A 14,823-nucleotide genomic window follows, 5' to 3' on the forward strand; every position below is an offset into this window, starting at 1 on the left:
TTCACAGTAAGGGGAATTCGATGAGAGCAAAATGTAAAAATTATGGGGTCATTGGTTGAGAGCATGATTTTTGGCATTCGGTGAGAGCAAAATGTAAAAAATATTGGGTCATTGGGTGAGAACAATTTTTTAAATGGAACTTTTGTGTTAGAGCCGAAACAGCGCCACAGAAACCTCAAACATCAAATTTCTAGTTCTAAATCTAAATGGCTTCAAATAAAATCAGTGACAAATGAAAGCTGCTGTTCTAATTGAACTCAAAAATAGGGTGTCTTCGGGTGACAGAGCATTTGTTAGTAAAAAGATATGGGGTCTTTGGGTGACAGCGACGCTGAAAAAGGGATTTTAACAGCTCTACATACGCGTCACCTCCAAAGTGGGAGTGCCCACCCCTCCCCGGATTGAAAAGCTCAAAAACTTTACAATGTGCACAATCTTGATCATAATTATGGTCATACTGCAATGTAGCCAAGGGTTAAATCCTTGTTTAGGGTGCTTTTCAAAAGTTGATTATCGCGGATGGTGTACAGGCCACAATAGGAGTGACCCCCCGGGATACAAGAGGAGATGTAATTAGGAGCCATATGATTCATGCATTTGTAAACGATTAAATGTACTTCAAAACAAATTCTTTTTCCACAGGCAACCAATGCAGTTCTTCCAAACATGGAGTGGCATGATGATCTTGCATGTTTACGGACTTGACATATATCATCTTCGCAGCCCAGTTCTGGATGCGTTGAATATACACTGAATGTCAGGTTTGTTTGACCCTATAGGAGCTAGTCCATTGCCATAGTCGATTTTAGACAAGATGAGGGCACGGTTGACAAGATGGCAAGTATCACAAAGAGACAGTGGCGTAACTAGGGTTGGTAGCGCCCAACAAAATTGGCACCTGGCCCTACCCCCCGCCACCCAGAATTTTCAATTCTTGAAGCAATTGCGCGCGGAGCCCGCGAAATTATGGTCAAATAAGGCCTACCACTAATTAATTTTGGTTACTAGAAGTTGAATATCGTTCTTAAAATGTTCTTTAAATTGATTTTGTGCTGAAATGTGCAATTTTTTGACTTTCATCGCTTGGAGGGGCGCAGAATCGATGCTGAATTGGTCAATTTGGCGCCTCCCCTAAGGGTAGCGCCGGGGAATGTTGCCCCCCCCCCTAGTTACGCCACTGCAAAGAGAATTGATCAAAAAATGAATTCCCTCCTGAGGTTGGTATCTGTCAATGAGTTGACCACATCACCATGGCTGTCATTATAGCTAAAGGCAGTAGGCCTATATGGCACACATGATTCAATGAGTTAAATAAAAATGACCTTGCGTAGTATTTAGTTCCCAGGATGTGAGTTTTGCCTGAGGCAATTTATGGTTAAATGTTGATCCCTACGTAATGTGTAACATATACTTCTATGCGAATATCAAACGACGCGGACGTACACATTGTGCCGACTTTGAAGGCACGCATACCTGCAGCAGAGACGCAGCACTATGCACTGTTAACGTGTGGTATACGCGTGCGTTGGCACTTTGTACTTCAGAGTGGACAAACTGTAGGAGACAAAATGATTGTATATACTTGTTTAAATGTCTGAACAGCTCTGAACCCTTATTATCTATAGTATGTAGATCAGTGCCAAAAGTGGGACTTAATCCCAGGGACTTAATTATAGGTTAATAAACGCATATCACTTGTTGTGAGTGAAATTGTACAAAATAATGCATACGTACTGAGATGTTGATGCGTCTAATGCACCCCCCCCTTTTGGGAACTCAGTAGTGCATTATTTTTTACAATTTCTCGAGCAACATGTGATACGTATTTATTAACCTATGTCATACACGACTAAAAAACCTGTGATTTTTGCAATTCTTATAACAAAAATGTTGGAAAAATGCAAACAAATATAAATGAATCCACCCGAAAGAAAATGAACGCGTCCGAAAACACTACGCGGAGTGCGAGCCAGTGCAATTATACAATATTTAATGCTTGCTCTATTTGGTTCTCACTATCTAGGAGTGTATGAATGCTTTTTATCATAACACATAAAATGTTGGCCCGTTTTCAAATTGGTGCTGATTGAGATTTGTCAATTAAGGTAAAGCAATATTGTAACATAGTTCATAGGGACACCCTCAATGTTTTTCAAACTCTACGATACGTACACACATTTACCAGGACCAGGAAGAAAAATACTTGGATTATAGGATTTACTCAGTATAAAAAGTTATTCTTTCAACTCCTATAAAATGATTATTCTGTTATACATATGCAATTTATTTTTCTCAGGGATTTGTTCCTCACTTCTGTCTGGTTTTGCATGGCACAACACAGGCTACACAGCTCTTGATAACTGGTGAAAAAGTGCTTCAACGATTCTCCTTTACAGACACAGATCATCCAACCTGGTATGTTCACAGCAAATCTCAACCAGCACTGCATGGACCATATGAAACATTATATGAGTCAGATAAAGTGAGTACATGTTAGTTTTCACTTATCACATTGCCCCTTTTAATTTTGAGCCAAACAAATGAGGTAATATGAAGAAAATTGTAATTTCACTCCAGTGTGTATTTAGCTTACTGTTCGTATTACATTGATCTATTATTGCACCAAGCATCGCGCAGCTGGGATGTACACAATTTGTCCATGAAGATGTACAACAAATAGCAACTTGCATATTTATATGTCATTGATTCAATGATACGTGTGTACACATGAGCTGACATTCACTGACTGCTAGCAAGCACTCGATTGGTGAACACTGGAGATCTTTGGTTTTAATATATATAAAACTTAAATTTTACTGTAATTAAAGCACTTCAGGCTTAGTCTTTACGTAGCCCTACTACAGGGCCTTTTTTTCTTTTTTTTTTTACATACTATATACTCCGAGACATCATGCTATAAACCGAGAACTGCTTAACCCACTAACCGCTGTCCACTAACTGCTGTATTTCTCGGGGACAGCGGTTAGTGGGTTAAGCAGTTCTCGGGGTATAGCGTGTCTCTGAGTATAGCATGTAAAAAAGAAAAGAAAATAAGGCCCTGTAGTAGGGCTAGTCTTTCGTGTGATATTTTACACCACTGGGCATTACAATCATGCAAAAGTAGAAATTCAAGAAAAATCGAGGCGTTGCTGTGGAGCAAATCATACATTATATGGCTTTAAGTCAGCCACAACTGGTCAAATGTGGTGTGGCACTTACTATCATTGCAACCAGAGGTGGCCCAGTTGTAATATGCCCATCAGTGCTGGTGGTGCTTACTTTGTAAGTGGCAGTAAAGCAAGTAGTTATTAATTTATTGATCAAATATTGGTTTTCCCTCATTTTTGACTGTAACTCCACAACTGTTGTCTCTGCTAAAATAAAATTTCCAGCGCAGTAGTTTTAGTCCTTGCCCCTATAAGTAGGGTGGTCACATGAAAATTTCAAACCCAACCCTGGAATTACTTTTTCTGTCTTTTCCTGCTGCAAAATGATTTAAAAAACCTCTTGAATCAACTCAATCGGACAATCCGTTGCGAAGATACAGCCTCTTAAAGATTCACAAAATTTGGCATTTTTACCCCATTTTCAGGAAAATCCTGATTTTGTCATAAATTTGCATATTCACGGAGCGATAATTGTGGGAATAAAGCCAAAGAAGGCACAACATGTATTGTTTTTGTTTATTTAATGTTCATTTATGCAAATATTAAAAATTCAGGGTCATAATTGCTATATTTCCTTCTTTACAACATTTTTAAAATGGTTGAAATCACAAAAATAACTCTTTTGCCAGGACTTTTAAGGTAAATATATGTGATTTTCACCATTGAGGGCGCTATTATCAGTATTATGTGCCAATTTTGACCTTCAAATGCCTGTATTTTCCTAAACTACACAACCAAATTGTCTGATTTTTGCACAGCAGGATTTTGCTCTGAGGGTCTAGATTGTAAAACTGAATATAGCATAATTGTACATCTTTGGGAAAATAGTTTTATTTGATGATAAAAAATTCTTTTGTGCGTAACTTTTTATGCGTGACTGTACAAAAATGCTATATTCACCTTCATTACGAGCAGAATATTTTCTATCTAATTAGGTAGTTGGGTTTGCACAGAAGTTACTAGGAGACAAATTATATGGAATTCAAAATGCCCAAAAGTTTTCCAACTGCTGCAGAATCTGTTACATTTTCACCATACATTTGTGTATGTAGGCAGAGGTACACACAATAGCTAGCATTGTTGTTGCCACCCCGCTTCCTTTTTTGAGGTTTCTTCAATTTTATTTTTATTTTTTGAAATTCAGTTCTAACTTTCCAAAAACTATGTCTAGGAAGTACATGTAGAGATGCTTTCTATATAAGCCTTGCTAATATACAAGAAACACTTTTATAAGGTTTTGTGATAGTTAGAGGGGGCCTATCTCTCAGAACAACAAATAAAAAGAGGCCTCCTCCTTTTCCCAGTCATTATTGTATATATGCTAAAAAAAAAAAAAAATTATGGGTATTTACACTGATTCTGCGATAAAAAATAAAAAGCCCCCTCTTCCTCCTTTTTTTCAAAAACCCGGACGTGAAACATGTTTTTTATTTTACTTGGCTTAATATACATATCTTACTTGTCAGCAATGTGCTATAATTTTTGAGAAAAATGCAAAATAGGCACAAAATTGGGCAGGGGTGTAGTACCCCTTAAAGCAATTGATTTTAAGGCAGAGCTGGATGCATGTTATTTCAAACTGTTGTGTTTTCATAGTAATTTTCATGTTTTTTTAATTATTAGCTGGTCTTGTCCAGTAAAATGAAACAAAAGTGCCGACACAACTTCAAGATATTATTATGTGAAAAACAGTATTTCAATCCCCAAAGACATGAAAGATCTTGGAAAACTCATTAAATTGTGTAATTAAAACTAACATTCTCAGATTGCAATGTTCATTCATCTAAGTAGTCACAACAGCACAGACAATGGTGGCACCCAAAATGACAAAATGTTTCACTTTTTCATCAATATGTGCAAAATTTGTTGATCCCCCAGTCACTCACATGTAAAGGTGTACGGGTATGTTCGGCGGTCAAGGGTCCCTTTTTCAGGCTCTTCGGCTGTTCCTTTTAAAGAGCCACCCACATTTGCATCATGATCCAGTTCAGTGAGCCTCAAACTCTGAAAGAGTGAAAATTCAACTCTTGAGCTCAATTTTTTGAAAAAAAATTTAGCTCCAAAGCCTATTTTTGGCCCAATACAGTTCACAAACCCCCACAAAAATGTTGACATTTCATAATAAGCGAGAATTATTTTTGTTTTTAATAGTATTGTGCATCAATATTCAATAAAGGCTGTAAATTCACAAAAGTGTCGTCAGGCATGCATACGCATATTAAGCCCAGCTGTGTGCATAATCCATGATGGACCATGATGAGGGCACGGTGGCGCAGCGGTACAGGGTTTACCTCGCAATCGGAGGGTTGCGAGTTCGAGCCCCAGCGGTGCCATTGTGTTGTGCACTTGGGCAAGGCGCTTTACCTCAATTGCCTCTCTCTACCCAGGGGTGAAATGGGGAGCTGTTAGGAATAATGTCCATTGAGCGCCGCCCAAAGGTATGAGCATGCCTTGGGAGCTGACATATTCTAATGACAGCGGAATTAATGTAAAGTGCTTTGATACATGTGAAAGGTGCTGTATAAATATCAACATTTTTTTTTTTTTTTTTATGAGTCCTTACTCCCATCTCACACATGATTACGAGCTGCTTATGACAGTGTTCAAGATCTTGGCACCATTTGGTGGCCAAAATGGGTTGAACATGAAGTTACTGATATTATGGTCAAATTTTTCTAGGTGAAATTTTATGCAGATTATGAATCTGTAATCAGAAATACAAAATCTGGTTTACTTTTTCCCTATGCCTGTCTATGCTAAAATGCCAGCAAATAACGCCCTAATAGGGGAGCCTATTATAAATTAGGATTTGAAAAAAATGTGGGCACAACAAGTTTGCATTTTTATCTCAAAAGCTTGTTTCGTTTTGAGTTTTGATTTTTTTTTAAAATACCAATACTTTTTACACGCTTTAGTTTGAATACCTATAATAAAAATAGTTAGTTTCAATTTGATACCAGCATGCAGCTTATTAAATTGTGAACAAAATAAGGATTAAGTAAACAAGTTATACTTAAAATAATTGTTTTAATGGAATAAACATACTATTGTCTAATAATTTAGATTACAAAATTAACAATATTTAATAGTTTAATAGGTACAATAGCATATTTGAAATCTACTGTGAAAAAAATTGTCACCAAAAAATGCCAATTTTCAGCAAAAAAAGACCCCAAATCCATTTTTTTCTCTAAAACACACGAGAAACCAGGTTTTTAGTTCTAAAAAAATGAATCTACACATAATTTAACCTATATGATAAACATAAACTTTATCAAGATTTGCCAAGATCTTGAGCACTGTCTTATAGTTAGGCCTTAAAGGCATGAATTTTGCAAAAAGCTAAATTGAAATGTGCGTGCTACTGCCGTACCCCCATTGATCTCAGACACAACTCACGAAGAAGGCAAGTAACGTGTGGCACTTCTCGCCACCGTGGCAGTGCATGAGTGATGCATGTTTAAGTTATGATTGATCAAGAAATTTGAAGCACTTATCCAAAGCATGAAAGGGTGCTCATGCTGCGCAGTTTACTTTAGCGTGCAAATAAATAGCCAAACAATTCACTAATACATTTTGAATTTGATCAGACCCACCTCCCATGTAACTTTGGAGCTAGGATTCTTTTACATGTATTAAGTGCAGCATGGAGAAGCCCTTTTTCAGAAACCTGGAGGATAAATGTTTGTTCTTGTAAAAGGTTGCTCCATTTTATAAAATCTTATTTCTTGAATTTCCACACTAGGTGATATCAGTGATGTCAACTTGAAGTGAACTGTTAGGTAATGCAGCAACTGGCTTACAAATCAGAATGTTTACATCAAAAGTCCGGTATGTACAATGCATTTGCTTTATTGGATGATAAAGAAGGATTAGGTCACACGGCCTAATGCAAATAGACTTCATAAATGTATACCTCAAAATGGTCCAGAATGATTAATAAATGATACCTCAAACAATGGTCCAGAATTATACCTAGTTTTTTTTCACGGAGTGAACTTCTAATTTCACTTCCACTCACATCTCCTATGCACAATTTATCCCTTATATACCATGTGTCTTTGAATAGCTGTTGTAGCCCACCAACCCTGTGGTTAAGAGGCTAGGAAATATTTCCTAATATCTCATACCCTCGTTTGAATGTCTTTTCTAATCCTGCCTCACATGTCAAGAACAATTTAGCCCATTTAATCTACCAATGTGACTGTACAGTGTATGAAATATCCTTTTTTCTAATCATATTTACTATTGGATTGTGGCCATCACATGATTATAACAGGCTTTACTAATTGGCGAGTTATTATTTACAAAGTAATGAGGCAGGGCATATAGGCGAAATACACTGGACTTTTCACTAAGCCAATTTACTACCAAAAACCGGGGCCACTGTGAGGCGGGCCAAATAAAAATTAGTTTATATTCTTGAACATGATAAAACCATAACCTTCATGCTTCATAGAAATTGATACATATCTACCCAGTAATGTTTGCTTATATTTTCTGTCAATAATTGGGGCACTTTATATATAATGACAAATTTGGAAATTAAATTCTCTCAACTTCCCCTGGTTAGGTTAGGCTATAGTATGATAGTTGTTCCGTTATATGACCTATGACACATAGCGTGCCCTGTTATATGACCTCTGGCCGGGTATCGCGTGCCCGTTATGTGACCTATGACACATAAGGTGCCCTGTTATGTGACCAATGACACATAACACGCCCTGTTATGTGACCTATGACACATAACGCACCCCATTATGTGACCTATGACACAAAAGCAGCGCCCGTTATATGACCTTTCAGCTGTCAGCTATGACCTATGACATATAAAGCACCCGTTCTATGACCTATGACAGATACGCGCCCGTTATATGACCTATGACACATAACGCGCACCCGTTATATGACACGTAACATGCCCCATTATATGACCTATGATACAACACGCCCGTTATATGACCTATGACACGCCGCGTGCCCGTTATGTGACCTATGCCACATAACACACCCCGTTATGTGACCTATGGCACATAACGCGCCCGGTTATGTGACCTATGACACATAATGTGCCCCGTTACATGATCTATGGCACAAAACGCGCCCCGTTATATGACCAATGACACATAACACGCCCCGTTATATGACTTGACACATTACGCGCCCTGTTATATGACCTATGACACATAATGCGCCCGGTTATGTGACCTATGACACATAACGCGCCCCGTTATATGACCTATGACACATTAAGCGCCAGTTATATGACCTATGACACATAACGCGCCCCGTCATATGACCTATGACACTTAACGTGCCCCATTATGTGACCTATGCACAGAGGAGAGAGAAAACAGAGCGTACCACCAAAGTTCCCGTGTATTGTATACGCTGAGCTCTCGCATATTCATGAGGGCCGATTGTTCGATCGTGCCGTGTCAAACAATCACGCCAGCGTTGCGTGCTTTCGCGATTACGTGATAGACCATGAAAATATGCGGTAATTGCGTAGCAATCTCTCCTGTCGCATTTCATGGAACAATCGCCCTCATTATCGGATGATGCGGAGACTTTGACTGGCAGGCTCTGTTTTCTTGCTCCTCTGTGGCCATGTTATGTGACCTATGACACATAATGCGCGACATTAAGTGACCTATGACACAAAGCGTCCCATTATATGACCTATGACACATAACACGCCCCGTTATATGACCTATGACACATAACGCGTCCAGTTATGATGTCACATAGCGTGCCACGTTATGACCTGACACATAACGCGCCCGTTATGTTACCTATGACACATAACGCACCCTGTTATGTGACCTATGACACATAACGTGCCCCATTATGTGACCTATGCACAGAGGAGAGAGAAAACAGAGCGTACCACCAAAGTCCCTGTGTATTGTATACGCTGAGTTCTCGCATATTCATGAGGGCCGATTGTTCGATTGTGCCGTGTCAAACAATCACGCCAGCGCTGCGTGCCTTAAGCGTTGCGTGCTTTCGCGATTATGCGATAGACCATGAAAATATGCGGTAATTGCGTAGCAGTCTCGCCTGTAGCATTTCATGGAACAATCGGCCCTCATTTTCGGATGATGCGGAGACTTTGACTGGTAGTACAGGCTCTGTTTTCTCGCTCCTCTGTGGACCTATGACACATAACTTGCCATGTTATGTGACCTATGACACAAAGCGTCCAATTATATGACTTATGACACATAACGCGCCCCGTTATATGACCTATGACACATAACGCGCCCGTTATATGATGACACATAACGCCCAGTTATGATGTCACATAGCGCACTGCGTCGTGATCTATGACACATAATGCACCCGTTATGTGACCTGACGATAACGCACCCGTTATGTGACCTATGACACATAACGTGTGACCTATGATACATAACACACCTGTTATATGACCTAACGCGCCCGTTATGTGACCTATGACACATAACACGCCAAGTTATATGACCTTTCAGCTGTCAGCTATTATCTATGACATATAAAGCACCCCGTTATGTGCCCTATGACACATAACGCACCCGTTATGTGACCTATGACACATAACGCGTGCCCGCTATGTGACCTATGACACATAACACACCTGTTATATGACCTATGACACATAACGCCCGTTATGTGACCTATGACACATAACGCGCCTGTTATATGACCTTTCAGCTGTCAGCTATGGGGAGAAAATTGGGGGTATTCGGGTCCTTGCCGACGGGGCGCCTAGATGAACGAAAACAAATGTGGCATCTCACCTGAAGCGTCTTGGTACTTGTGTGCCGGTCGCGCCAAGTGAGTCCCTCAAATGTGCCCTTCATCCTTGTCGCGCTTGCATGACAACGAATGCCTCAAGTGCATTCCGAGGGAAACCGAATACCCCAATTGCTCCATGCCTGTATTAATATGGTCAAGTCCCTATTCCCTGTCTTTAATTCTGTGCCTTTGACACATAATGCGCCCAGTTATGTGACCTATCACATGTGACCTATGACATGACAACTCGCTCTGTTATATGACTTATGACACATAACATGCCCTGTTATGTGACCTATGACACTTAACACGCCCGATTATGTGACCTATGACACATAATGCACCCTGTTATATGACCTATGACACATAACACGCCCGTTGTATGACCTATGACCCATAACGCATCCTGTTATGTCCAGTCATGTCCATAATCATTTTGCTACAGCCTGTATACCTGATCCGTGAACTTTGTCTTTAATGCCCTTTTAAAGACAATTCTTGTTTCAGGTGCAGCTACCTACTTACAGTTGAATTGAAGCTCTGTAAATCAACTACTATGTAAATTTCAGCTACTGGATAATTGAGAATCATAAAACAAATCAAATTTCATGGAATCATTCTGGGTTTTGATTTAAATCATGTTGAATCAAATCGCAATTTAAATCACATGACTCGTTTCAAATTTTTTTTTGATAAATGTAAGATTAATTCTTTCTTGAAGGAGTATTTCGTGATCCTAGCATCCTCTATTTATGACATTTTTCAGTACATATCCACGAAAAAAGCATATTCTGAAAATTGCAGTTGATTCCGATATTGCGTTTGCGAGTTATGCATGACTATGCGTATTACACTGCTCCATAGACAATATGTTGTAATTTCGTTCTGGTGCACATATCTTTTTGCTAAACTAATTAATCTGCAAGAAATATTTTGTACATAAACATTATGTAGCCAGAGGTTTCAGTGATATAAAAATCTCAACTTTTTTTTGAGAAAAGTGGGGGATGAGGCTGTGGATCACAAAATGCCCTTTAAATTGATGGTTTTACCTAATTCCTAATGCTTCTACAACTTTTGGATACAATTAAAATACCTCTATGATGTCATTTTATCTATTGCTACAAATTCACCCTCAAGATGTAGAATGCAACAAGTTTTTCCCATGATTTTACCAAATATTTTCTTTGAAATTTTCGCATGTAAAACACATTTAGAATATTTGTAAATACCTGATAGGATTGTGTATTATGTGATGTCTAGCTTTCCACTGGTCTCTTTTGACTTTATCATGGGGTATAGTTCTTGGAATAAAAATAAATAAACAAATCAATATAAATAAAAAAGAATCAGAATTTAAAAAAAAATCAGATTTAAATTTTGAACAATCTGATTTAAAAAAATTAAATTTTTAATTTATATTTTGGTTTATTTCTTTACAGATGAAATTTGAACTTGTACTGGAAGGAATCATCTGCATCAACAAGAGATGGATCGAGATGATGATACTGTAGTGATGAGTGATGACGATGTGTAAAGTAAATGCAAACACCTGTGCCATATAGCATGTTAATTGGCACTTCGACTAGGTTCAAGCGAATTAAAATTTGAGGGGAAAACAACTTGTCAACAAAATGGCTGGTAGGACCTACATGTATTAATCTACATGTACAGTAGGCCTACCTATCAATTAGGCTTGGAGGACTAGTTAGTAGTACATAGTCACTTGCTGTTAAACTTTTATCCCAAGGCTGAATACAAAGAAATGTTAACAGAACTAACTCTTCTTCCATTTAGAAGAGAATATGTTGATCTCAACAGAGAAGATGAGAAAAGCTATTTGGATCCAAAATGAGGGTCTATTTCACAGGGATCTCGGGTCAACCTTAGCAGCCGGTCATGCCAAACAATACAGAAATTATATTTCGCGGTCAACTGACGTAACAAATTGATATCCGGGCATGCGCCGTTTAGAGCTAGACAGTCGTGACTCATAAAGCCACTTATCGTATTAGTTGATCAATCGGATTAGATCATTATTTTCATCAATAGGCGGATGCACACATTATTTATTTGATGTGGGCAGCGAGCGACCTCCTCTTTTATCATCTTCTCTGATCTCAATAATATACATGTATAAGTGCAATCTGGGATTATATGACATTAATCTAGATGATTATGTAGTTTTTAATGGAATTAACAAAGACCGTCCCACCGCATTACCACCAGATTTTCATTTATCCTTTGTTACTGGTAAATCAGCTTTCTAAAACTGAGTGCCACAAGATGGGCTTTTTACAGCATATTGTGCCAATTTGGAACCAGCTCGCTAGTATTAATTATTAGATCCACAAATTCTGTTGCTTCATTTAAGGGTATACGATGTTTTGTTGGAAAAAAAAAAAAAAAAATGTAGTTCACAGCATCTTCCGAATGGTAGTGAGCTTTAGCAAAATTGCATTGCTCAATTCATAGGGAGCGTATAGAAGAATTCAAATAACTACGTTATGTCCTCATTTAAATAAAATTTTGTCAACCATAAGGTACCATAGGGCAATTCGAAAGAATGGTTGCGGAATCGAACTAAAGACCTTTCCCTCTGTCCACCAACATGTCTGCTATTTCAATTGTTATACCCTTCCAGGTGAGGTTGTTCGATAGGGTCTATACAAGGAACTTTAGGTCTAGCAGAGATAGATGTGTTGTAGGTTATTCATGTACCTGTAATGTGTGTAACAGTGGATGCTGGACAATATTAATTATGAAATCTACAAATATACTGATGTTTGATATAATGCAGAAATGATCTTAAAATAACAACATACATGTATGTAAGCAAGAGCTCATTTTGAGGCCACCCCACCACGTATGCCACATCTAGCCTGCAACCAAAAAATGCTATTTCTGTTATTATTTTGAGATTTAACATCTTGAAAGCTTTAATTAGAAATACAATGTACATCTTTGGCCCACTATCAAATTTTAAAAAATGGCTAGCCCTCTTTGGTCATAGTTTTTGCTGAACCATGAAATGGTATCAGCCTATATGAGTGTATGTTACTATAATATTTACAGTAATTTCATGGCCAAACTGGAACGCTATAAACGCTAGTGGCTCCGCGTTAAACACGCGCGAATATAACGCGATACAGAAGAAAGCATACACGCGCCTTACATTGCGTACACGCAATGCACGCTACATGGACCATACGCGCATGTTCCAGTTTGGCCAAGAAATTACTGTAAACATTATACCTTCCTAGCTTACTAGCTTACTGACTAATCATTTGGTCTGAAATGGCCATATCTCTAAATGCCACAAAAGGTATGACCCCATGAGTGGTGTCATATGAAAGAGGAAAACAGAAAGAATATAATAAAAATATTTCCAAACGTCAGAGGTCATCCAGGGGTCACAGGGGTCAAAAAAGGTCATTTTAAACGAAAATGCTCGATTGAGCTTAAATTTAAATGCAATGATCCTTATGACATTCTAAACATGTTTAAAACATTTTAAAATGTATTTAAGGTTATTAAGGGGTCATAAAGGGTCAAAGGTCAAGTTTTTCAAAATGCTCCAATTGAGCTGAAATTTATATGCAATGATCCTTATGACATTCTAAACATTAAAAAAATATTTGAAAATTCATGTGAGGTCATTAAGGGGTCATAAAGGGGTCAAAGGTCAAGTTTTTCAAAATGCTCCAATTGAGCTGAAATTTATATGCAAGGATCCTTATGACATATTCTAAACATGTTGAAAATATTTTAAAATTCAATTTAGGTCATTAAGGGGCAATAAAGGGGTCAAAGGTCAAATTTTCAAAATGCTTCAATTGAGCTGAAATTTAAATGCAATGATTCTTATGACATTCTTAACATGTTAAAAATATTTTAAAAATTCATTTAAGGTCATTCAGGGGGTCATACAGAGGTCAAAAGTCAAGTTTTCAAAATGCCAGCTTTCCACGATCAAGGTATATTAAAAGCGGCAATTAATGAAACAGTCTTATTAAAATTGATACTATCCAGCACAGTATTGCTGCTTGATCAGATCGTCACAGTCATCCGCCTAACTCTAGTTTATTTTATATTCTTTACTTTTCCTCTTTCATTAACACCACTCAGGGCGGTCATACCTTCATATCATTTCGAGATTATGTCCATTACAGACTCCGGGTGACAGTGGTATTATAGGCCTACCACAATATACTGTCGAAGCCACATGGTTCAGCTATGGTGCGGTTATCGCTCTAGTTTAGTATGTGACAAAAGTTGCGGATGTAACCATGTTTAAGGTTGCCCGACCTAGATTTTGCATTTCGAAAGATTTTTATTTTTAATCTTGCCGAGTTACTCAATTAATTTTTTGCATTTTTTGGCCAAAATGTATTGATTTTGACTGAAAATAATTCTGAACATTTTCCAGATTTGTTTTCAAAAATCAAATGTTTATTTGGGGGTTTTTTTTGCCAGCAATATTAGTACCAAGAAAGTTTTTAAAATGTGTTCTCATGACCCTGGACATGAAGTTATGAAGTTTTAAAATGGTCTAATGGTAGTGCAAACAGGAAAATTGCAACAGTTGTGCACACTGCTAAAAATCTCTACTTTGGCAGAATAGTAGACAAGATAGAAACCAATCAACCAAGCTGGTTAGACCCCTGGGTTAAGTTGGGAAAAAATTGTATACGCTGAAGTTACGTAATAATCGGATTAACTACCATTATAGCAATAGGTGAAAACATTTTTGAATATACCGCGCTGCACTGATACATTCACATGGTACCTCTGCATTGAACCACATCATGCTGATCACTTGCACCTGTAATAGTATCTTTGAAAAGACCAGTATTGAATTCAGTGATGAGTGTAT

General features: G+C 37.9%; 1 long non-coding RNA gene across 1 annotated transcript; it reads left to right on the forward strand.

The window, feature by feature from the left end:
* The first annotated feature begins 681 nt into the window (after window positions 1-681).
* On the forward strand, window positions 682-12,154 carry LOC140140766 (uncharacterized). Its single transcript, XR_011857282.1, has 4 exons — window positions 682-761; window positions 2,297-2,482; window positions 6,913-6,998; window positions 11,390-12,154. It is a non-coding gene; the product is annotated as an uncharacterized lncRNA (long non-coding RNA).
* The last annotated feature ends 2,669 nt before the right edge of the window (window positions 12,155-14,823 follow it).

The sequence above is a fragment of the Amphiura filiformis genome, chromosome 19 (assembly GCF_039555335.1).
Source record: "Amphiura filiformis chromosome 19, Afil_fr2py, whole genome shotgun sequence".
NCBI lineage: Eukaryota > Metazoa > Echinodermata > Ophiuroidea > Amphilepidida > Amphiuridae > Amphiura > Amphiura filiformis.